Source organism: Xenopus tropicalis, chromosome 1, assembly GCF_000004195.4.
Source record: "Xenopus tropicalis strain Nigerian chromosome 1, UCB_Xtro_10.0, whole genome shotgun sequence".
NCBI lineage: Eukaryota > Metazoa > Chordata > Amphibia > Anura > Pipidae > Xenopus > Xenopus tropicalis.
The window spans coordinates 171,329,582-171,354,549 of NC_030677.2; the positions used below are offsets into that span (position 1 = coordinate 171,329,582).

Here is a 24,968-nt window from a genome sequence, read left to right on the forward strand (position 1 = left end):
CATTTTAGCACCTTCTGAGATGATTTACAAACAAAGATACTGAATTGCTAATTTGATAATAGCAACCAATCAGGGATTCATTCTAAACATTTTAAACATTTTTAAGTCTACCACAAGTTAGAAAATGAAAGCAAAGAACAGATTGGTTGCAATTGGCTTTGCCAATAAATAACTAACTTTGCTAACTTTGCTAGTAAATGAGGCATCCTGCGCTGAAATGATAACATGATGTTGGCCTATAGCACCAAACACCCCCAAAAGCCTTTTACTAAAAAACATCATCTGGTTGGCATGTATGTAAATGCACATCTAGTTCACAAAATTGTTTATTTCGAATATTACCAAATGTACTATTATAAGGGAGCCACAACTCTTTCACTAATGAGGATTTAAACCCAATAATTAAAAAACTTTGCATTGTACACCTTCATTACAAATTATCTTTGTTTTTAAAGGGGCTGTTCACCTTAAAAGGAGAAGGAAAGGTTGAATCACTGGGAGATGCCAAAATTATTTAGCTTTTTGTTCAGCAGCTCTTCAGTTTGGAGTTTTATCTGGTTGCTAGCAGGCAGTGCTTTGAAAGATAGACAGGAATATAAATAGGGGAGGGCCTAAATAGAAAGATACGTGATAGAAAGAACGTAACAACAACAATAAATGTCTAGCCTCACTGAGCAATAATATTTTGGCTGCCAGGGTCAGTGACCCCGATTTAAAAGCTGGAAAGAGACACAAGAGGAAAGCAGATAATTCAAAAGCTATAAAAGATTAAAAATGAAGACCAGTTGAACAGTTGCTAAGAAGAGGCCATACTAAAATTAACCTCATGTTGAACCACTTCTTTAAAGTTATTTGTAAATGTGATTGTCATTGATAGTGTCATCTGTCTGCCCCTTGCAATTCTCTGCACTGCTGAAACAGGCTGTGCTGTGACAGGCATACAATGTTTCAATAGTCAGAACCAGCAGTGACTGCAGAGCATGGCAAAGGACACTGCTTTTCAGTAGCAATTACATTTAAAAATCATTGAATAATTGTAATTAAAGGAGCAGCAAATTCAAAAATAAATTTATTTTTTTTTACATATAAGATTTATATCTGTGACTGGGTCACCTACAAAGAAACTTCCTTGACAAAAATGTAATTTAATTTTGTATGAAAAATGTTTCAGCCTGTAGTCCTGTAGAGAACCATGTTTGACCCCTGTTATCCTTCCTATGTAAGAATTAAACTCATTAGGGTTGATTCACTAAAGTGCGATAAAACGAGCGCTATTTATAGCATGCGTTAAAAATTTTATCGCATCTAATTTTTTTGGCGACTTAACGCACAATTCACTAAAAGGATACTTGCGTTAATTTAGACGCCATGCTGTTTGCGTTATTTAAGTCCTGAAGACTATTTTCGTGCGGTATTTGATGCAACGCGCGTTAATTAATGCAACGCGCACAAATTGTCACCACGTGCAAAAAAACGCACACCATATTAGCCATACACACCATTACTTTCGGAAAACTACTGTTCTGAAAATGACCATTTCCTGCAAACTGGAGGCTGCATCACTCTAGGGCCAACACAGACTTGAATAAATAACACTGCAAAGTCCATATTTTATTGCCAAAAGCTCATTAACTGTACTTTTCTATAATTACCGCCTGCCCAAAGTAGGTGTTAATTTTCTCACAGACTAATGCGATATTTAGCACGTCTAAGTGTTTGTGAATCATGCGTTAGTATTATTTATGCGCGCGAATTAATGCAATGCATTAAAATTAACGCATTCGGTTGCACTCTATTTAACGCACGCAATATGCGACTTAACGCATGCGATAATACGAGTCGTGCGTTTTTTAACACAAAAAAACATGCGATAACACTTAACGACCTTTAGTGAATCAACGCTATTGTATTTTACAGAGCTTATCTGCTGTGTAACCATGAGCCCTTTAGGTTGTTTTTTTTCTTGCACCTGGAGCCAATAAATCAGCCTGGGTGCAGGCACACGTGGAGGATATCTGTGAAGAAATTCAAACTCTTACGTTTCTTTGCCGATAGACCTCTGCATGTGCCAGAACCTGGGCCAAGTCAATGGTTCCAGGTGCAGAAAAGAAGTTGATGCCGCCATAATGGCTGATTCTCAGCCAGCGTTTTTCTGCAGGCCATCAGCCCCATGTGGCATTAGCCTTAGCCCTATTCAGTTTGAATGGCTGCCCCCATGGTAGTGTTGCAATCTGAACTGAATTTTTTACTAGTTAGGTTAGCTCTTTTAAATATCAATTAGCAGCTCTCAATTCAGCTTTAAGACATGCCTTTTTCAAAAAGGAGTACTCATTGTAGCTGTTCTCTCCAAAAACAAAAATAATGCTTTCAGCACCCTGGGTATTTGCCTCTGGGAAGTAACGGACACTCACTCATTGGTTATAGTAAATACAAGTAACCACACAGTGTGATACTCAGGACATCTGCTTTTTAGCTGAGTTAATGGCTTGTGGGAGGCCCGTGGCCCCTTGTTTTAATATGGTCGTGGGACTCCTGCCTGACTCTTAATATGCTTATATTTCAGATTAGGAGATACACTACAGGATGTAAAATACGTTCTCCAATGTTGCTTTATATTAGCCCTGACCTGACTACCAGTAATACTAACTACAAATCATTAATACTAAAAATGGTGCTGGTAGGAGCACTCTATAAGGAGATATATAGTTTGCAACCAAAGCTGGTAAATTCTGTTTATTTACAATGGTGATGGGTGGTGTAAAGGAAGGTCAATGGTATTTCAGCAAATTCTGCTCACTGAGTGTGAATGAACAATGTGAAAAGATTATACAAAGAGTGGAAAAAACAGGGTCAAGGGAATGGCCTTCACATTGGGTAGAACTAATGCACTGTGACAGACTAAAGCATGGGGTTAGTGGGAGCAAGTTAAAGATGGCAGGGGCAATACAACTGTTAATGAGGAAGATAAAATGTAAAAAAAGAGCCAGGGTTGTAATGTTAAGGAAAAAAATGGGCAAAGCTGTGCTGTAAACTTCTTACCAAACTGAGTTTGGCAATTTATTGTGTAATTTAATCTAATTTAAAGTTAGATTTAAAAAACTGTAGTGGAAGAAGTTAAATTAATTAAATAGAATGAAGAGGAAAGTGATGTATTGAAGGGTAGGAGCTTATGGGATCAGTAACTGGTTAAAGGAAAGAGAATTATGTTAGCTGGTCCCAGAAGTAAAATGAATTTAGCAAGTGAAAGGAATATATATAGCACATACAGTTTTGCCGCAATATGCCTAACAGGTGTTTTAATGAGATACTGAGGTAATGCTGACAAAAATGTAGTAGGTTACATACTTTTACATTTTTTTCTTCCATCTTTCACATGGATTTGTCTAAAGCTGTCCATACACAGGCAGATTTAAGCTTCCGATTCAGCCCCTTCAGATCAAGTTGGATGCTTATCTGCCCATAGATATCTGGTTGACAGCATGATCCGCAAAGATCAAAAGATCCGCTTGGTTGGTAAATTCCCCAAATGTGTGTATCTTAGGGGGTATGTGTATGGCTTCCTTTAAAGGGACGCTGACACATCCCTATGAAAATCCATAGAAATGTGTCAGTTTTATGAAAGAGTTGCAGCATAAAAATGTAGCTAGCAAAGGCACCCCCACCTGAGCTGTACTTACTTGAGGGACACTCAGACACAGCAAAAGGATCCTTTGCAGTAGTGTCCATCACGCTGGGTTGGGGGCGGTGCGATCCTTCGCTGCAGTACTATTTCCATTTGTAATTAACCTATAGAAGAATGATGCAGCCCCCGACCCAGCATGACACAGGAAACAGTGTGGTTCCTTCTGCTTTTGGCCCCCTTCATGATGAGCAGGTACTGCTGGGTTATGGGGTAGCTATGGGGGACTTTTACCTAAAAAGCTTTTTGTGCCACGAATTAGAATGACGGGTATAGGCACCTGTCAGTTCGGGGCCATTCTCACCTTCCATAGGCCTCCTTTAGTTTTAAAAAAAAGGGATGACACAAATGTATGGCAGCATGGGTACTCCACGTTATAAGGCTGATAGTGGCTCTTCAGTTTATTTTGTACAGATGGAATAAGACACTATTTGGATCTATAGCTGGCTGCCATGTGAGCATAACAACAAAAGCAGCCTAATGCTGGCCATTCACTTTGAGATTCAGTTGTTTGGCAAGGTCACTGATCTTATCATACATTGGGCCTAAGGTCAGATCAATGTGTGATGCAGTCATTGGCTGATGGTCAATGGGAGATTTTCCACCCTTTGCTTGACTAAGCTGTCAGGAGGCCACATACATTGACCAATAAGCTGACAACTTTTTCTGGAGTCAGCAGCTTATATCAGCCTGTGTATGGCCAGCTTTAGGCAGCAGAAAACATAAATCTGGTCATGTATGATTAATTTTTGGTCGTGTATATTTAGTAATAGGAATCTTTCACAAAATTATTAAAAGACATCTGCTGTCTTATATAAATATACCAACAATTCTAAACCTACTGATATTGTCTTGGATGGTGTCTGTAGCCCATTGATACTATGCCTTTTCAGATATACAGTATTTCTTAGCTTAGTAGATCAGGCTGGGCAAAATATACTGCCAAACTGAAGACTGTATTGGGCTTTGAATGTAAATTGCTGCCAACGGGTCTGCATGCATGCCCATGTGATCCAGTTATTGGCTGGTTGGGGCAACAACTGGATCAGCTTTATTTGGCCCACTGCAAGGATAGTCAAATTAGGCAAAGAGCTGCTTCTTTAAAATGTATGGTTATCTTAAGTCTTTTTGTATTCCAGACTAGAATACCCTAGATTTATTTATGGCTAGTATACATTTTATATAGTTTCTCCCTATTAATAAAGTATTTAGGGACTAAGTTGCAAGAAGTCACAGAAATGTTTCATTTAGGATCTAATTTGCCCATAACAAATGATAAAAGGCAAGGATTCTGCAGGCAAGGATTTTAATGAAATGAAACCCAATATATTTTCAAAGCGCTTATCTTTGTGTAAGCAGATACGGCTAAAATGCCAGAGCGCAGTCATGACTCACTTTTAGACAGAATAAGTAGCTTTGGTACAATGACACCCAATGAATAACCGTGTAATGTTCAAAGCTTGTCACCTATTAACTGTGAGCCCGCACCTTCCCCCTCCACTGTTAATATATTCATCTACTAGGAGGTTAATATAGAAGGCTTTCCGATTGATTGCTATATAATAATTCTACTTTCCTGAAATTTCAGATGTGATTATATTTTTTTTTAAAGCCCTTTGAAGTCACAGACATTAAATCACTATTTGGGTGGCAAAATTATATTAGATACATTTCAAGGTAATCCACTGCAGGCGTCTCTGTTAGATATAGTAATATGCTAAAGAGACATTAGGAAAATAAAACTTTATATATGTCACAGGCTTCAGGCTTGTTATACATGCAAAAATTTGGACAGGCAGTTTGGACTGATTTCAACCATTCTGCCTCACCATCTGGGAATGGCCCAAAAGAACAGAACAATAGGAAGATGGCCATATATGTCTTCAACATCTAAAATGGTATCTGTCCATTCCATCCAGCAGAAGACCAGCCAGTGTATTGCTGCTTTAATACTGATAAGATCACTGACATACATAGAAGTTTATGCTACATTAGGTGCAATATTTGCCGCTTGAATTAGCAGAGATGAAAATGTAGAGGGTATTCTTCCCCTTTAAATGCTATAAATTGCTGTAAATTGTGTAAATATGTAACACGGGGATGCACAGCATTATGCTTTGTCAATAATGTCAGACTGGGTGTTTTGACTGCTGCTCTCATCAAGCAGAAATCAACAGTGGTCAAAACACCTCTCTCCATCTGTCACTGCTGCCCATATTAATCTATGGGAAACACTGTGTCTGAAGCACACCTAGTGGTGACAGTCGGAGAAGTGCTTAAGCAGTCTTTATGAGCGGAAGACAACCTGTCACCACTATGAGTGTCAGGCAGTTTTTACTATAGATTCATATGGGAAGCAGTGACAGGCAGAGAGAGGTGTTCTAACAGCTGCTGTTTCATGGCTGATGACTTCAGTAGTCAATATGCCCATTCTGATATTAGGGCAATGGAACATCATAGGGCATATTTATCAAGAGGTGATATCAAAGGATGAGGTCCAGGTCTGGACTGGGATTCAAAAAGAACCCTGACATTTCAAGTACACAGAGACTCAAACAGCCCCCCATCAGCTCACTAAATAGTGACTGTCTATGGCATCTTACAGCAGCCCCTCTGGCATTTGCCAGAGTCTACAGACTGCCAGTCTGTGATTGATGTGGTCTCACTTGTAATTAACCAACAGCCAAAAGACCACTTGATTGACAAATCAAATATAAAGTGCTGTTTGCCTATCAATCTTTTATATCTGCGATATTATAGATCGGAGATCCTCAACCCTTTTTACTTGTAAGCCACACTTACATGTGAAAAGTGTTGGTGATTCACACAAGCATGAAAAAAGTTTTTTGGGGATGCCAAATAAGGACTGTGATTGACTATTTGGTAGCCCCATGTGGACTGCTGGCCTGCAGGAGGCTCTTCTTGGAGTAAAACTTTGCTTCCAAAACTCACATCCAAGCCAGGAATTTAAAAATGGCCACTGGGAGCAACATTAATAGGAGAGGTGAGCAACATGTTGCTCAAGAGCCACGGGTTGGAGATCACTGCCATAGATCTATGCCACAATGTTTTTGCCTATAACTTTTGCCTAATTGGGCTGTGCCCCCTTCCACCCGTTCGGACCACTTAAAAACAGTTCTTGTTATGAGTTTTGCTGATGGCAACTACGTATTCCTCACAAATGTTTCACTTAGCCTGGCAAACATGGTATAGTCCCTTGATTGCTAAGCTAAGGAAGTCCAGCATCTCCCATTCCATACATACAGTAAATGCTGAAATTGCAAAGATCTTAGCAGCCCCTAGGTCTGCTTTTATGTGCTTGTGTGCCTTCCAACAAATACAGGCCCTGATTGGCCCTGTTAGCCACTGAGGTACTGATACAAACATGCTTTTAATAGCTTTTCTCGGATAACTCAGCACATCATTATATAATGCTATGCAGTTAACCAGGCTAGTTAGTAAACTCCTGCATAAAGGCAAGAAAGACTGATACATTTTTAATGTAGCGTACAACATACTACATTTAGCTTTTAGCAGATAGGTTCCCTTTAAATCAATACCACACCAGGAAAACTTCTGTTGTCTGTGAGCTATATGTACACAAAGCAGTAACCAGACACAACCTCTCTCCTTTAATGATCTTATCATCCACAAAGCCATCTTTTCAGGGATCATGTGTCACAGTCCAAGGAATGAAGCAATAAGAATGGAGGATTGTTATAACAGAAAAGTACTGATTTGCTATAAGGGAGCCTGACGGCTGATGGTTATCGTCACTAAAAGACCCCAGATCAGCAAGATAAATTAAAAATCAGTGCTAATATATGTACCATTGGTGGGATTCTGAGAATTGTAGTTTAACAGCATATACTGGGCCACAGGCATCTGATTACTGGTTAAAGGAACTAAACATGTTAAAGAACAAGGATAGAAATACTGCATTTTATTTGCTAATTTACAGTACTAACCCAGAGATCCAGAAGCCCTATAAGAATTATATTTTATATCTTCAAAGTTGTCCAAAACAGCTCCCCATTTTGGACCTTGTTAGGCCATCATTTGAATGTCAGTGGCAATGCACATGCTCAGTGTGCTCTGGGCAGCTGTTGAGAAGCTAAGCTTAGGGGTGGTTGGAAATCCAGAATACATTAGCAGAAAGTGAGGTAACTTATTGTATATGATAAAAGACACTGCTATGGGGCTGATAATCAATTCTGGTGTACAATTTTGTGGTGTCTGTGCTGCCAGCTAATATGAATTCAAATTATTTACTAAGCAGCCTTCATTTTCTCCTGGGTAAACCTGTAAGCTCAGGTAAGTGAGCAGTCCATATCATGTGCTGTGCATCAGCAGAAAAGATGGGGAGTTACCGAGGGGCATCTTCAGATGAAAAGGTCTTCACTGCTAAAGGGCTATGGTGTGTATGGACTGATTCAGATACTCAGGACATAAGGGCAATTTTTCTTTACTGACCTTTAGTTCTTATTGAAGCCTATAGACAAGACAGTGATGGTTCTAGACTGGTTGTCCATAAACATTGTTAAATTCTCATCCCCCAAAAACAGGTGCACTGGTGCAGTTACCCATAGCAACCAATTAGCATTATAAAATGAAAGCATAGATATGATAGGTTGCTATAGGTTACTGCACTGAAGCAGTTTAGCAGCTATGTTAGCAAGTCAGCCCCAAGATCCCCCAGGTTTGCTGGCAAAACTGCACTGAGCTCTGCAGGCACCTTTATCCCAGACAGAATATCAAAGTGACAACCATATGTGCCTGACTGCCTCCAAGCACCGTAACAAATTCAATAAATACCAACACGTCCAAAACCAGCACTTTGTTTTCTAAAATGGGACAATACTGACAGGTACTTAATTTATTATTAAACATAAGCTTTCCAGATCTCTCGGCAACTGATTTCGACTCAGTTAACCAGAGATTGCATTAGAGGAGATGAACTGTATAAAAACAAGCTGCAGCCACCATGCTGGCTGGTCTTCTGACTCCTAACTGCCTTTCTAGTTGGCTCAGCATTGCCAGCGGGGGGAAATGGCTATTCCATCTGCAATCTTGCTATTAATTATGCTAACTGGAGTGCAGAAACTGGAGTGCAGAAATTGTATATTTACCTTGGCACAAACCAATCACTCAGTAACATTACAGTAAGTAAAATGAATAAAACACGTTGGGAAATGATGTCACTAATTGGTTGGCTCTGTACCACCACTTTCAGGGTCAGTTTCTGCTTGCCATTCTGGTATCAAAGGAGTTAAAGCAATCCAAGCCTGCAGCTGTCTAGATGTGCACGACTAGAGATGCAGGGAGGTGTAGTTCATCAGCAGCTGGAGAGGGGAAGGCTGAGGGGTCTCTTTGCCAGTATGAACAAATGAGGCTTGCTGGTTGTTTTCCTATAGCTGGTCTAGTCTGGCACCTGCTGCTGGCTGAGCAAGACTGTGTGAGCAAGTCATCTATACACAGCTCAGCAGTGACTCCAGGGACTCCCATTCTCTGTGCCAGACCCACCCAGCGCCTGGCAGAGACTGTTCTCTTTCCCCAGCCAGTGTTACCAGACTGATGAAACATCACATGTACAAAACACATGCAGGTGGGCTCCAGTGCAGTTGTAATGCTCCCAAGTTGCAATCAGTTCAGCCCTTCTAATTTTTCCCCTGAATAACTCTTTGGGAACTGGGAACTGTAGACCAACAGGAGAAACTGGGGGAACCAGACTGGACTCCCTAGTAGTAACCCTTTCCCCAGTACAGGGGAAGCACTGCTAAATGAGAATGACTACAGTTTAAATCCAATTAATTTGCAATCAGTGCAGCCCTGCTAATTGCATTTGCTGGTAGCCACCAATTACCAGATGATCTGTAAGGACTGTACAGCCCCTAGAAAAGACTTTTCCTGATGTTAGCAAGTCTTCTGTATTGGCGAATAATTGCCATGATTTGGCTTATGGAAGGGAACAGCAACTACAGAAAGCACTGGGTTAGTCTGGTCCGTTTGCTGAGTGACTGGGGGGGGGGGTAAACAGACACAAAACTGACTCCCATCTATTGTGGGGGATTTACATTATACTAAAGGTTTGTTGTTTGGTGCCATAGGGAGTCGCATTTCAGAGCGATTTCAAAAAGCTGACACCCTATTTCTGTAGCTGTCTGAACAATACGAGGCAGGCTGGTTACTCAGAATTATGAAAATGAATTTCAGAAAGTGGCAGGTGTGGCATCACTCAGCCTGGCTTCATCGTATTACCTGAGGCACATGTGGGCACAATTCTCACTGAACCTGTATCTATTATGCTCCCAGTACCAGATCATGCTCCTAACATATATAGGATATATATAATATATATGGGGAAAGGAACTGGTCCAGCTGAGCAGCACCCCGCTTACACATTATGTACCCCTACACGTACCAAGCGCAGCCTCCTTGTGGTACCAGCGCTCCCCTCAAGTGAGTCAATCCGGTCCGGGATTTCCCTGGCGCACAGGCCAATGCCAGTAGCTGAGGAGTTCGGAGAGGGGGCGGTGCCTGAGAAGCGAGGCTGATCCCAACTATTCTCCAAATACAGTTCAATGAGCAGCAGTCAGTGTGCGGATCGGGCTGTGTTTCCCTGCTGCGAATCCTATAGGAGTTTGGGAGAAACTGCCTAGCGTACCCGGGCATCACTTGGCATAGGGGCAGCAGCCGCAGCAGCATCACCGCTCTGAAATGATCGTTCCTCACTCCAGGTTCTGCTGAAGGGGGTCATTCTCTCTGTTTAACCCTGTGGATTCCTTGTGGGATTTTGCTTTGGAAAGAGAAGGGTTTATCCCAAGTTTTGTGCGATCGCCTTGAGTTGTAGCGCAGCCGTGCGGGACAAGCTGAGTTCCATGAGCAGTGATGAACAAGGCTTGCCTGGGAGAGCTGCTCGCATCCCTCTCATTGGATTACTAATGGGACTTTACATGAGCTAGCCGGGAGTACTGCGCTGCCTGATCCCAAGGTACGGATCTCTGTAAGAGATGGGGGGGTCTGCGCCTGGGTCTCAAGGGGGCTTGGCTGGATCGCACTTCTAGGCATACTCATATTCCCATAGTGTGTGCACTGCTAGGCATACTCATATTCCCATAGTGTGTGCACTGCCAGGCATACTCATATTCCCATAGTGTGTGCACTGCCAGGCATACTCATATTCCCATAATGTGTGCACTGCTAGGCATACTCATATTCCCATAGTGTGTGCACTGCTAGGCATACTCATATTCCCATAGTGTGTGCACTGCCAGGCATACTTATATTCCCATAGTGTGTGCACTGCCAGGCATACTCATTCCCATAGTGTGTGCACTGCCAGGCATACTCATATTCCCATAGTGTGTGCACTGCCAGGCATACTCATGATACCATAGCGTGTGCACTGCCAGGCATACTCATATTCCCATAGTGTGTGCACTGCCAGGCATACTGATAGCATATTATGTGCCCTGTTAGCTACACGGGTCCTGCCAGGGACCAGGGTGCATGGCTAGGGATATGGCTCGAATAGTAAGTGCATAGCTAGGGATACGGATGTCATACTCAATTCACTACTAGGAATTCGGATCGCATACTCAATGCACTACTAGGGATACGGATCGCATACTCAATACACCACTGGGAAATCGGATCGCATACTCAATGCACTACTAGGAATACGGATCGCATACTCAATGCACTACTAGGGATACGGATCGCATACTCAGCGCACTGCTAGGGATCGCATACTTAGCGCACTACAAGGGATATGGATCGCACACTCAATGCATTATTAGGGATACAGACGGCATACTCAGTGCACTACTAGGTATATGAATGGCACAATCCGTGCACAACTAGATTTCATGGTGCCTTTCATTCATGTAATGTGCTCAGAGTTGGCCGTGTGAGTGCAAGGCAGCGATCTCCTACTCTGTGGCAGACAAAGGGTTGTTCCCACGCTGGCTGATGCCAAGCACAAAGGCAAGGGGTGGCCTGGCTGGCTCTTCCCACTCGTATTGGGAGGGAATGGCTCGGAACCAAGCGTGCAAATTGGAGTGTCAGCGCTCCCGTTGTGCGGATAGGGGACAACTCAGGGCGAGGGAGAGAGAGGAGGCGGGTAATGGGCCCCGCACAGCCGCTTGTGATCTCTTCCCGGCCGAGCAGTTAACGCCGCCGGCGCAGCAGCAGCACTAGCAGTATTCTCTCTCCGGCGCTCCGGGCTTAGCGAGACTGAGAGGGTCGCGTAAGGGTCGCTTGGCAAATAACAAAGCCATTTCCTCCCTCTCCCACCCAGAGATCCGGCCACTGTTCCCTGCGCCCCGTGTAACCTGGAAACAGGGTGGGATGTACAGTTATACACTCACTCCCAGGTTCAATGCATCCTTAATTTTCTATTGACACGTATGATGAATGGGGTAACCTTGTACATCATGTGTGTGTTTTAGCCTTTTGCATGTGGCTGTATATTGGAAATGGCTACAATTCCATGTATCCCACCATAGGTTTAAGCTGAGGGGGTGCCTTATTTGGCCTTTGCTGAGTTATTGGGTAAACGGACGATTAAACAACATTTCTAAAATGCATGGCAGGGCACCTATTCATCCCAGTATATAAACAATATGATTTAGATTATGTATTATGTATGTGTAATGTAATTTACTAGTAGAGGGGCAAACTCATTGGGCTTACGTTGGTGGATGTGTGTGTGTGTGTATATAATGCTCTGTGTTACAGTATCAGTATTGTAGGGGGAAGCTGTTATTTTCACTATGAGAACCTCAAAATTGGATTACTCCCATCCCCAGTCCCACGCATTAAAGCAAGAAATGGAAACTCTTCCAGCCCTGTGCTATGTACAGTCTACTGTTTCATGTATTAAATATGTACTGCACTATGTACTCTGTGCACTTGTTTGGGAATGGCAGATATTACAGTAACTCACTGCCCCCTAGCCCTGCCAGTGCCTCTCGTATGCTTGGGTGTGTGCCTCCCTCTGTCCCATGTGCATGGAAGTCAGTCAGCTGAGAGTAATGTGCTCTAAGTGCTCTGGCTGGGAATTTGCACCAGAGAGATACAGTGGGAGCTTTGGAAGAGCTGGCTGTAAATCCTCCCCATGTGTTGTTTTCCCCCGCTGCCTTCTGTTGCCTGGGTCCTGCCTGCTTCATTTGGGTAAATGGAGCAGAAAGGCAGGGAGCTGGTGGGACTGGCTATAAGCATCCCAGTGGGCCCCTAAAGCCAAATGAGATCATTATTAGAAAATGCTGCTGGAGGAATTGGGGAAAATAAAGGGTACCTCTGTTATAGGAGCTGGATGCTGTTGCAAGCACACATCATCAGTTTTCTGCTGCTAAATATATTCTGCTTGTATTGCTGAATCTGGGATGCTAGGAGAGGGTTCATACTGAGTCAAGTAATAACTCCACTGTTGGAAAGGAATTATATATATAAATATGATCCCTGGCTTTTTTTTTTTATCTTATATTATACTTATCCTTTAACCCTTCCGGCTGTTGTTGTGTTTATGACTTAATACACTGATTTTCTTTTCGCCCCAGTAAGTGCTTAGGAGAGCTCAAAACAAGCTACATTCCGTTATCTCTCTGAGAGCACTGGGCACATTCTATATTTAAAGCTCTCATTGATTGTGCTAAACATGACATTTTTTCTTTAGTCTGTTGGTAGAATAGAAATGAAACACGTGGTGCCTGGGAGATAAAACAAAGGTTAATTGTGCAAAACCTTTCAGTCTGCTCTGTGTCTGCAATACACCTAATAATATGGACACCCAGTTGTTTCACCACCACACACACGTAAATTGCACCCACAACAGTAGATCTGCTAGTGCTACATAATTGCTTATGAGCTCTCTTTTAATATAGATCAGGATTCCTGATTTAGGTATAGCCTAACTGTAACAGTTAAAACTACAACTCCCAGTATCCCCTGATAGCTGGCTAGTGTAGATTCTGGTTTTCAGCTTCAGGGAAGCAGGTTATACATACACAAGTGTGGACAAAGAATGTCTGTTTAAGCCCGGTCTGGATCTCTCCAGCGCAAGAGCCTTGTCCTACTCAGAATTGAAAGCACATTTCTTGCAGAGAATTAGAATCTGGATGGAACAGGCGAAACAATTATAGCATAAACTATTTATAGTCTTTACAGCCCAGGGAAGAAAGTATTTACTGGGTATGTGTGTATTATTTTGTAGCCATCCATAATAAGCCCAAAATATATCGATATACTCTGATGTATTTACTGCATGCCCTTCCAGAGTCTGAATGCTAATCATTAACCCAACTTTAAATAGCCAGTCAGAAACGTGGCTCCAATCTTTTCGGAACATAAATAAATGCTATTGATTTCGGTTTTTTAGCTTGGCTGGAAATTGTGACCTGCTTGTTACAAGGATTCTGAAAAAAGAGGATCTTCCCAAGGCTTTTAACTGAAATGTACTCGGTCAGAGCAAATATTTAGTTGTGGTAATTGCTGTCCTTCCAGGGTGCATTTGCAGAAGTGCCATGATAATGTCCCTTTTATTGGAAATTATCGTTTGTTTATATGGACAGTCCTATCAGCAAATGTTCTAGGGGCTAGAAATAACTGTGGGAGGTTAAACAAGCATAGGCAGAGACTAACTATTGTCTTCCCCAGCGATGGTATAACTCTCTTATTATTCACTAAGCCTTACCTCATTCAGTGTAGAGATAATGAGGATTTAGGCAAGGTAACCCTGTTTTGTTTAAATACCCCTTAGTTTGCAAGAGTGCTTTGTGCATTGTTGAAATCTGATCAGAACCTTTATCCTTTGGCTTTCATTGCAAAGTATATGGGGATATTGTTTCAATTTAAAGACAAATATTCCAGACGGTCTGTTACAGTTTTGTGGCTGAAACAAAACAGTTGTAATGTTTGGGTAACTTAAGTGCTGTTGAGGGCAGTACTTGGGGAACTAGGTAGGAAAAGGTGAAAAAGTTATCATACTGTGGCTACTGTGCAACAACAGAACCTGTACTATTTCAGCATTTTCCTTGCCTAGCTGAGGAATAGCAGACATGACTTGCCCCTATCTTCCCTACTGTTTCTGATTCACTGATTGATAAGTCCAGTGAAAGCTTTTACAGAGGAGTAAAGACCTAAAAATATAAATGGATTTAAAGGGCAAGTTCTTATCTTGTAAAAGTGTATTACAAATTAAAGTGCTTTGCAGGGCAGGGGGGGCATAAAAGAGCTGAACTGAGGGGTGGTTTGATGTGGTTAGACAAGTCGGTGCCTTCATTGATAAAACTGACAGGCTGCGTGTCCTGTGATAAATGTATTGGAACTGAGTGAATAAAGAGCGACAAATGTGTGTCCGTGTTTTGGGTTAGCTATTAGTGCCCTTAAGTTTCACCGATTTTACTTTGTGCATTAGTGTGTTAAAGAGGAGTATTGTTTGTTACTGACTGAGCTTTACATTATTAATCTTATTTGTCCTGATTACAATTATTGTATTGGCCTCTGCCACTAGGGCACAGAGGTCAAACACACAGCCCTCTAAAGATTTTGTAGCCAGTAGCACCCCCAGCAACTGAAGGCTTAGGGGGGATTTTGTTATAGTTATCATTACCAAGCGCACAGAGTTTAATCCACTTAACAATGCATATGCTTAAATATCCAACTATATTTGTTCTGTATATAATGTGTAAAACATTGGCTGCAAGCATGTGGATAGTAAGTGTGGCATACATGAGGTTAAAATGTTTAACTTCTATTATTATAGAAAATCCTACAAAGTAAAAAAAAAAAAAGGACACAATTGAGTAATAAAGTGTATTAGAGAGAACTTGTGTTTCTAATCAATGAATTGTGTGTGCATGGTTCCCCTGGTGGAGAGAATGTGATTTGCAGTGATGGATTACTCTACTACTGACCGTTTCAATATTGTAGCTATGTGTGTGCAATTTCTGTCACATTGTGCTCATTTTGATCATTTTAAAGAATGTACACAAGAATTGTGTTTGTGGATTAAAGAGCAGGCTGTATCTGCGATACAGAGAAGCAGGATAGTGCTGTAAAAGGGAAGTACCATAAATAATAGTCATAAATAATAGGCATAGGCTACACTAGTTTATAAATTGATGGCATCAGACAGAGAATATTGCACTGGGCATTCCATTCAAATCCCTTAAAGGGGCACATCTGACCCAAAGGCCTTCAGTTGGGCAGCCCTGTTGCTGTTAGAATTGTGCACTGTCTGTTGCCTTCACCTGTGTAATATACATTATTTGATAAATATGTGTATGTATTGTATACAGTTTAGTCTGTGTTATTGATTTGGATGATAAATCATAATACAATTTTAACATCTTGCACCACGGTTGTGTTACTAGAGTTTAATTGGCTTTTATGAGCACTGTCTTCCCTTTAGTATTCTAGACATTTCTTTATGAAGCCATTGTTTATGTAGATCTGACTCATGAATATACATTGGGCAGTTCTGCTATAAAGCAAACAAGTAAATCAGTCCTATATGTATGCAGCACCTATCTATTGCTTTGTGAGTTGGCATGTAGTAAATAACTATAGACCAGCAGTGATGCATTTACACCTCAGGGATAATTCCCAGGTGTTCTGTGGCCCCTGCGTGCTCACTAAATTATGTAATGGTCCAGGGTTGTTAAACGTCTTGGCTCAAGATTTAATGAACAGCAATTCCCAGATTCCATTATCCCTGCCCAGAATTCCAGGAATTGCTGCTCACCATGCCTGGAGGGTTGTGAAATACCTGTGAAATTCAGTGTGACCTCTGGCAGTGTGAATCCTATCACTTCTTCACTAGACCAAATCAGTAGGTCTGTCTTGTTGGACTTTAATACCCACCCACTGAGTATATTGCATTTGTTTGGGTCCAGCTGGACTGTTGATTGTATCCAGTACAATTGCAAAATGGAATCTTTCATTTTTTTATAGAGTTAAATAGTATTGGCTGTACTAGTCTAATGTGGCAATGACTGCTACTACTGACGTGTCAGTCATTTATAGTAAGTGATGCTGCTGCCTTAGTCATATGATAAGCATGCAATAAAATATGAAATGATTAGCTTTGACTCTCTGTTGGCATTTTAATGTATGCATGCCACACATCGGCATATCTTACCAGGATGGCAGTTCAATGTATAATAGAGAAAGATATGCTCATGGGCTGCACAGAGATGGTGACATATAAACTGTTAAACTTTTAACTGGACTGTCACTAGGTCACAGAATAACAGAACCAATGGACAATATTGTACTGTGTGTGACATAAAGTTCTCTCTGTGTTTGCGACAGACTAATGCAGCCCTTAACATCAAAGAGATGTCCATGATGGCCAAAGATGAAGGGAGCACCCACTACAAAGACTTCAGAAAGTGCACCCAAATGATAGGACAGTGATAGGATCAAATCAAAGGAGGACAGTGACCATTTTGAGGCTAATTAGCAGCTTTCTCCAAGGAAGCTTTTACTCGTATATTGCTGTTTGGCCCTTAGTCTGTATGGATGTATTATTTTCTCCTGTGGCGTACACTGGTCATTTTAATTCACAGGATAGAGAGGTCTGTGCTGAGCCAGAAGAACTAACCTTAGTCCCTTTTCAGTCCCTGAACTGTGCTCCCAGCACCCAGAGTTGTTTATCAGCCATGCCCAACATCCCTGCTTTAAAAAAAAAAAAAAAAAAAAATCTGAGGTACTTCCATGTCAGCCTTAAAATAAGAAACTTTGTTGACAAGTCATTGACTAAAGATACTAATCCAGTCCTGGGACGTGAAGTGATGTAAAGAGGCAGGTCTGGATAACTTCCTAGACAAATCATCTGGTTGGTGGCTCCATTGTCTTTGCTAGCAAATAAAAACAAAGCAGCTGCTTCTTTGGAAACAAAGGGTATTTTTTCCCCTTCAGAATGTTTGCTCTGGCAGGAACTACGCCAACACTGGGCCTTTTTTTTCTGTTTCTTTCTTTTTCCCAGATTTTATGGCTATTTCTTTTGTTTTTATGAGGCTTTTGGATGGCTGAAACATTCTTAATGGCTTTACTCAAAATGGCAGGCCATATTGCTTTCAGTGCCAAAGTATGAGGCAGTTTCTGCAATGCATTCTTGTACAGTTTTAGTTCTGTGACAAGATGCAGTGGCCATGTAAATACTATAAAACTGGCTCTTGACAGTATCCCTAGAGGTTTTCTCACTCTAAGAAGGCAACTCAGCGGTTAGCATTATTGATTCTTCCCCACTTCTGCATGGGTTTCCTCTAGGTAACTCTGCCTACCTCCCATAGAGGCCCACTATCTGCTCCTGATAAGAGTTACAGCGGGGATGGGGCTCATGTGAATGATGTATAGGGGCTGATTTACTAATCCATGAATCCGAATTCCGAATGGGAAAAAAACAGATTGGAAACGAACCTTTTGCGATTTTTTCGTATTTTTTGCGTTTTTTTTGTCACCGTCGCGACTTTTACGTAGCCGTTATGACTTGCGCGAATTGTCGCGACTTTTGCATAGCCATTATGACTTTCGTGAATTGTCGCGACTTTTTCATAGCCATTATGACTTTCGCAAATTGTCGCGACTTTTGCATTGCTATTATGACTTCCGTGAATTGTCGCGACTTTTGCATAGGCATTACGACTTTCGCGAATTGTCGCGACTTTTTCGTATTGAGTGCTCGAAAAATTTGCGACAATTCGCGAAAAAGTCTCAAAATACTGATCATTACGAAAAAAACACATTCGGACGCTTTTTGGACGTTCGTGGATTAGTAAATGTGCCCCATAGTCTCTGTATCAAGAATAATATAGGCATGGGATCCATTATCTGGAAACCTGTTATCCAGAAGGCTCAAAATTACAGAAAGGTCATCTTCTATAGATGATTTTAACCAAATTATACAGTACCTTGTACTTAATCCCTACTAAGACATAATGAATTCTTATTGGAGGCATAGCAATCCTACTGGGTTTATTTAATGTTTCAATGATTTTTTTTAGTTGGCTTAAATCATGATGATCCAAATGATGGACTAATCCCTTATCTAGAAAACCTCAGGTCCTGAGCATTCTGGATGATAGGTCCAATACCTGTAATATTAATAATGGTTCCTTTGGTTGCCCTTTTCTCATTTTCCTGGCCTCCATGACTCCATTTTGTGACAACAAGCGATGGAATGATGTAGCTTCAGTATAGTTTGGAGATCTTCAGACTGAATATCTGTGTGCTAAATGATTCAGCCATCATTAATTTTACATAGGGCAGAGAAACCCCTCCAGCAGAAAGGAGCTGATGCAAAGCTCTGTGCTGGATTTCTTTTTCTTTCTTTTTTTTCTTTTTAGTTCCTGATGATAAAACATAAAATCCTGCCATACAACGTGCCCTCATTTGCAGCAGCATTATTGATACCCCAGTTCCACAGAGGCATAGCTACCTTGTCAGATGTTTTCAGCATTGGCCGACATCACCTTCTTCAAAGTAAGAACTGTGACTGCAATAATTCTTGCGTTGTCTTTTTTTCCCCAACTGTAATTAGGAGCCATCTGTACAGAGAACAAAGAACGTAGAGGCGAGCCTGATATGTTTTTTTATAAACAAAGGTCTCAGTTCTGATGTACTGATTGATGTCACGCCGTATTTGTGTTCATGTTTCCTATCTCATCTGACGGCGTTTCAGCGTGAGCTATTTAGTTAATTCCTCGAACATCTTTAAATTATGGCCCAGCTAGAGACCGTAGCTGGATCTTCATCTATTAATCATGAAAAGTGCTTTCTCATGCAGTTGCTATAGTTTCAGTGCCTCGGCTAGTGTTGGGGTGCCTTGGGAAAGGTTTGGTGTGTAAGAGGACTTGCAAGCCTTGCAGTTATTTTGGCAGAAAGCAGAAGTTGAAAAAGAACAGAAAGCGATTTCGAACATTATTCAGCTCTGGATTAAAGGAGGCAGCTCCTAGATGTGTCTCTGTGGACCTTGTTATGGGAAAATCCAGCCGATATATTTTTCCAAGATTTACTTTTTTTTTTTTTTTACTTTGTTCTTTAAAAAATAGAACTAAGAAGTTTCTAGTCTTGAGGTTACATTTATGCTACGAGAGTCTTTTTTTGGTATAATCCCAGCATGTGATAAATGCAAAGGCTAATGAGAAATCTTTCAACTTGCTGGGTAATTCAATTAAATTGTTTTCAAATCTGTTTAACTTGAAAGTTCAAATACACAATTGGATTTCTGTGCTTGTTTATACTGTCCAGAATGAGTTTAGTTCTAATATTTGTTTATTATGAACATAAATAGGCCAGAGCGTTTCTGACGGGGAAAAGACAGCAAATGTGACCTTTGGCCACTGTTCTGTTTTAGGCCCTTATTAGCAGGGCAGGGTTTCTAACGAACACCATAAGTGCTGGGTCACTTTACATAAAATTGCTAATGATCTAATGAGAAACTGGGTCATCAACCCTTCCTGACCTTGCTTGATCTCACCTCTCATTTGTACATGTGGCTGCTCACAGGACAGTTTTTGGGAACATTGCTGATGGGGTAATCGACAATAATTTTTCTGCATTCTCATTGGGACCACACGCAGGAACCTGCAGTATTCTGCACCTTTTTATTATGATTTAGTCACTGGGTAGGCAGCTGTTGGTAATTGGCAGAAAAAATATTTAGTTTACAATAGATGAGCTTAGCTGTCTGTCTGTTCACATAGACATATGCCATATTGTACAGGGTCAAAAACAATTTAGTTCTCCTAGGTCCTTGTTTCTTAACATTGGGTCCCCAGATGTCCCTCAACTAGAACTACCAGAATCCATAGATATGTAAGCCTAGCAACATCTGGACAACCATGGTTAACAAACAGGGTCACAGGGCATAGTTTTCCATAAGGAGAAAGCATTTGTGCCACACACATAATTGGTGGTTTATCAGTGAGTAAACAGTGAGTCCATCTGACACAATCTGCAGTTCTTTAATGTGTGGTTTAAGGGAAGGCGTGTAAGACACGTGCCTGCAGTATGTGTTTTGGATTCAGCAAAACTCTAATTGTATTATATTGACTTAATGCACTGGGCTTTGTCCTGCAGTGGCCTGAACTATACTGGAGACTTTGTGACTGTCTGTGGCACAAAAATTTGCTTTGAGCTTAGCTTCTTGGGTTCTCTTAGTGACTGGCTTCAGTTGCACACTTTGCTCATCTTCATATTTATGTTTATTCATATATCTTTTTAACAAGCTGAAACAAGTAAAAAAAAACCTTTAACCAGGATGATCTTTTTCCTTAGACAGAGGGTGAAAAGCCTGTGTCCCTTCATATGCGAAACTACAATGCCATCATTCCACTGATTTCTTTAGACAAAAAAAGCCTCTTTGTGTATATTGTACATGTATGTAATTATTTCCAGCCGTTGGTACCTCTTGCGTATCTTCATAGAGGTGATCTCCCTTACTAGGTAATTAAGCAAAAAGTCTGTCCTAGAGATAGGTTAAGTAGAGTGTTACTTTAGTAAACAGCTGAAAGAAAAGGATAGGAAATTCTATCCATTCTGCCTTCTAAATGACTTATGTTGTATTATAAACTTACATGATCGCTTACAGAAGGAATAGAGAGGGCCGCTTAAAGGAGCAGGGCATCTTTTTTTAAAGTCTAAGGGGCTGATTTACTAACCCACGAATCCGACCCGAATTGGAAAAGTTCCGACTTGAAAACGAACATTTTGCGACTTTTTCGTATGTTTTGCGATTTTTTCGTTACAACTTACGCGAAAAGTTGCGCATTTTTCGTAGCGTTAAAACTTACGCGAAAAATTGCGCATTTTTCGTAGTGTTAAAACTTAAAATGCGCAACTTTTCGCGTAAGTTTTAACGCTACGAAAAATGCACAACTTTTCGCGTAAGTTTTAACGCTACGAAAAATGCGCAACTTTTTACGCAACTTTCGTAATGGATACGAAAAACTCGCGTTTTTACGCAAAAATCGTATTGGTAACGAAAAATTCGTAAAGAATCCGAAAAAATCGCAAAACATACGAAAAAATCGCAAAATACCGATCATTACGAAAAAAACGCAATCGGACTCATTTCGACCCGTTCGTGGGTAAGTAAATCAGCCCCTAAGTGTAAATTTGCTTTACTAAGTTATTGTAGAACCTACAACATATCAAGATAGTGCCCAGTAAATAAAAAGTACAGTTTCTACTTAGCTTATCCAAGCAATGTTTTACATAGCAAGAAAAGCTATATCCATAACTGGCATTTCTCTTACACACCCCATTTATTGGCTGCTAGCTTGGCCACTATTATACCAGTTGACATCTTAGTGACCCATCTTTTTAGGACGCTTTGATAATCTTGTCCTATGAGGATTGCATCTTGGAATGGATATGGTTCCTAGCTGAGAACCCTTTGTGTGATTTGATTATTTATGGGCCAATAGATTGGCTCAGCTCAGTATGTACCATAACTTGATTTTTCTGACAAAGAAGCATTTGTTTGGTGTCAATACCATGTCGGACTATCTTAAAGATACATTCCCACACAAACACCTGCTTTTTGCAGGGTGCACTTACACTACCGACTGTCTGACTGGGGTCCTAGAGGCCCACTAGAAAAACTTTGACCGCAGACCCAATCTCTTATATAGAAATGAGGAATGGCTATGGTATAGGCATACATGGTAAATAGTTTGGTGAACAGGAGGGTCTGCTGACACCTGAGCCCATCTGAAGTCTTTCTGGAATCTTAGTGGACCTGCCCGACACTGTACATTGCACATGGAAAAAATAGGTCATCATGTTTGCTCCTAGGGGTAAAGACCCCCAGGATAAAATGAAATCATTTAACACATTACTATGAAGTGGCATGTGTAATTAAACTACATGTCAAGCTCATGTTTAAACACGCATGGGTATGTGCCCTTACTCAGCAAGCAAAGGTCTGTTTCCTTAATCAATAGCTGGTTAACTCCCCTACACCCCCTCTATCTACCTTTGGATGTCAGACTGCAGGAGGTAGAACTTATATGTACAAATCCCATATGAATACGGAGGAACAGGGGTTGAAAATGAAAGCAGACACACAGGGCATGGCACAGGATGATAATACAAGGGCAGCATCACTTTAAATCACCTTGTTCTTGCTGGTTTATGAGGAGCATTTTAAATTCATTTTGTAAAACATTTATAAAACCTTATCCATTATTAATGGTTGTAATGTATGAAAAAAAAAACGATATTTCAAAAAGTAAACTGAGTTGAAATATATATATTTTGTGGCCAAAGTGAGTTTTTTTTCGGCATGTAAATTCACTTATTCTATCATTTCCCTGGTAGAGTGTCAATAAATATTAAATTAGATGAGTGCTCGATGCAGGCTGAATTCAGGATGCTATTATTTAATGGTAGTCATGCTTGTACAAGTACAGATTTAATATTAATAAAATGCAAGCGGTATTATCCTTGGTGTATTGTCGAATAACAGTAAGAAGCTGCCATGTGCACCAGTGTTACAACTTAATATTTGATACTCTGGCACACTGGGGGTTTTTTTGTAATTCTTCTAAGCCGACAGTATAAAGGCATATTAGAACAGTCCAACCTAATATATTTGCATTCATGCATACAGTATGAATGGGAGCTGCCATGCTGCATATGCAATAGCAACATTTAACAATAGTTATTATTTGTATAAAGGAAAATAACTGTTGGATGGATTCTTTTGTTTTCCTCTCCCTAAATCCATGTTTATACTAAATATTTGAGTGCTTCTTAGGCCGCACTGAGATGGGTTACTTTGCTGCAGCTATGAAACTCCACAATAAATCTCCAGAAATGCCCTGCAGAGTTCCCCTGTGACTGCCGCAGTGCAGCCAGATGAGCATGTACCAGCTGAGATACTCTGAGATGGCAGCATTGTAATTCATGAAATAACAACAATAAATAGTTCTATCCAACCTTAATTGTAAAAATCTTTAAAGGTGTTAGTTCACCTTTAACTTACCTTTTGGTTTACATAGACATTGATATTCTGAAACTATTTCATATTATATTCTTTGTGGTTTTTCAGTTATTTAACTCTATCCTGTTGCTAGGGTTGTGGTTGCCTTAACAACTAGGCAGAGGTTGAAATGAGAGACTGGAATATGAACAGGAAAGGGGCTGATTAGAAAGGTAAGGAATAAAATGTAATAATTAAAATGAAATTGTAAGCTCCCAAAGCAATAGTTTTTGGCTGCTGGGGACATTTGAAAGCTGGAAAGATGTAGAAGAGAAACGCAAATAAGTAAAAAAACTATAGAAAATGAAGACCAGTTGCAAAGTTGCTGGGTAACATACTAAAAGTTAACTTAAAGGTGAGCCAGCCCTTTGAAAGTACATAAAACTAACAAATTTTGACTTGACCAAGTGTTGGAAGTAGAGTGTCGGATACTGCAGAGAGAGAAAGGTCTTAAAGGAACAGTAACACCAAAAAATGAAAGAGTTTTAAAGTAAATTAAATATAATGTACTGTTGCCCTGCACTGGTAAAAGTTGTGTGTTTGCTACAGTAACACTACTATAGTTTATATAAATAAGCTGGTGTGTAGCCATGGGGGCAGCCATTCAAGCTAGAAAAAAGGAGAAAAGGCACAGGTTACATAGCAGATAACAGATAAGCTCTGTGGAATACAATCGTGTTTTATCTGTTATCTGCTAAGTGCCTGTGCCTTTTCTCCTTTGAATGGCTGCCCCCATGGCTACACAGCTGCATTCTTTATATAAATTATAGTAGTGTTTCTGAGGCAAACACACCAGTTGTACCAGTGCAGGGCAACAGTACATTATATTGGAATTTCTTTTATACACTTTTTTGGTGTTACTGTTCCTTTAAGTTATTGCTTGTTAAATCTAAGCAGTTTCCATACCATGTCTTCATTTTAATTAGGCCTCTTTCATTAGAGCAGCTTGGAGATTTAGTTTCCTTTAAATATAATCTATTTTTTCCTGTATGTCAGTTTGTGCCAGTACTGCACTAATCAAAGGATCTATAAGGAAATATGTTTTGCCTGTCCATAGATGTAGGCTTTGTCTGCTGGTTAAACAATATGTCTGATCTTTTTCTAAACACAGCACTTTCCACCTCTGCTGTAGGCTATGTAAATGTATAGGCACTATTCATCAGGGAGTGTATGAGAGGTCTGTCCGATTCTAGGCCTCAGGATATAAACTTATCCCTGCTTCAGTACAGGTGAGATCATTGCTTATTCAATCTTTTGGCGACTCACCTGTCTTCAGTTGTGGGTATATGGAATGTC

The 24,968-nt window shown here is 40.6% G+C and overlaps 1 protein-coding gene across 5 annotated transcripts in view; it reads left to right on the forward strand.

Annotated features, from left to right (window-relative positions):
* The first annotated feature begins 10,265 nt into the window (after positions 1–10,265).
* The window catches only part of sema6a (semaphorin 6A), a 132,889-nt gene continuing 118,186 nt past the window's right edge, over positions 10,266–24,968 (forward strand). For 2 of the 5 annotated variants that reach the window (XM_018090709.2, XM_018090712.2), the window contains exon 1: positions 10,266–10,670. The gene's annotated coding sequence lies outside the window, so the exon portion shown is untranslated. The remainder of the gene's footprint in view (positions 10,671–24,968) is intronic. The other 3 variants (XM_018090705.2, XM_012968509.2, XM_004910486.3) reach the window with 2 other exon arrangements.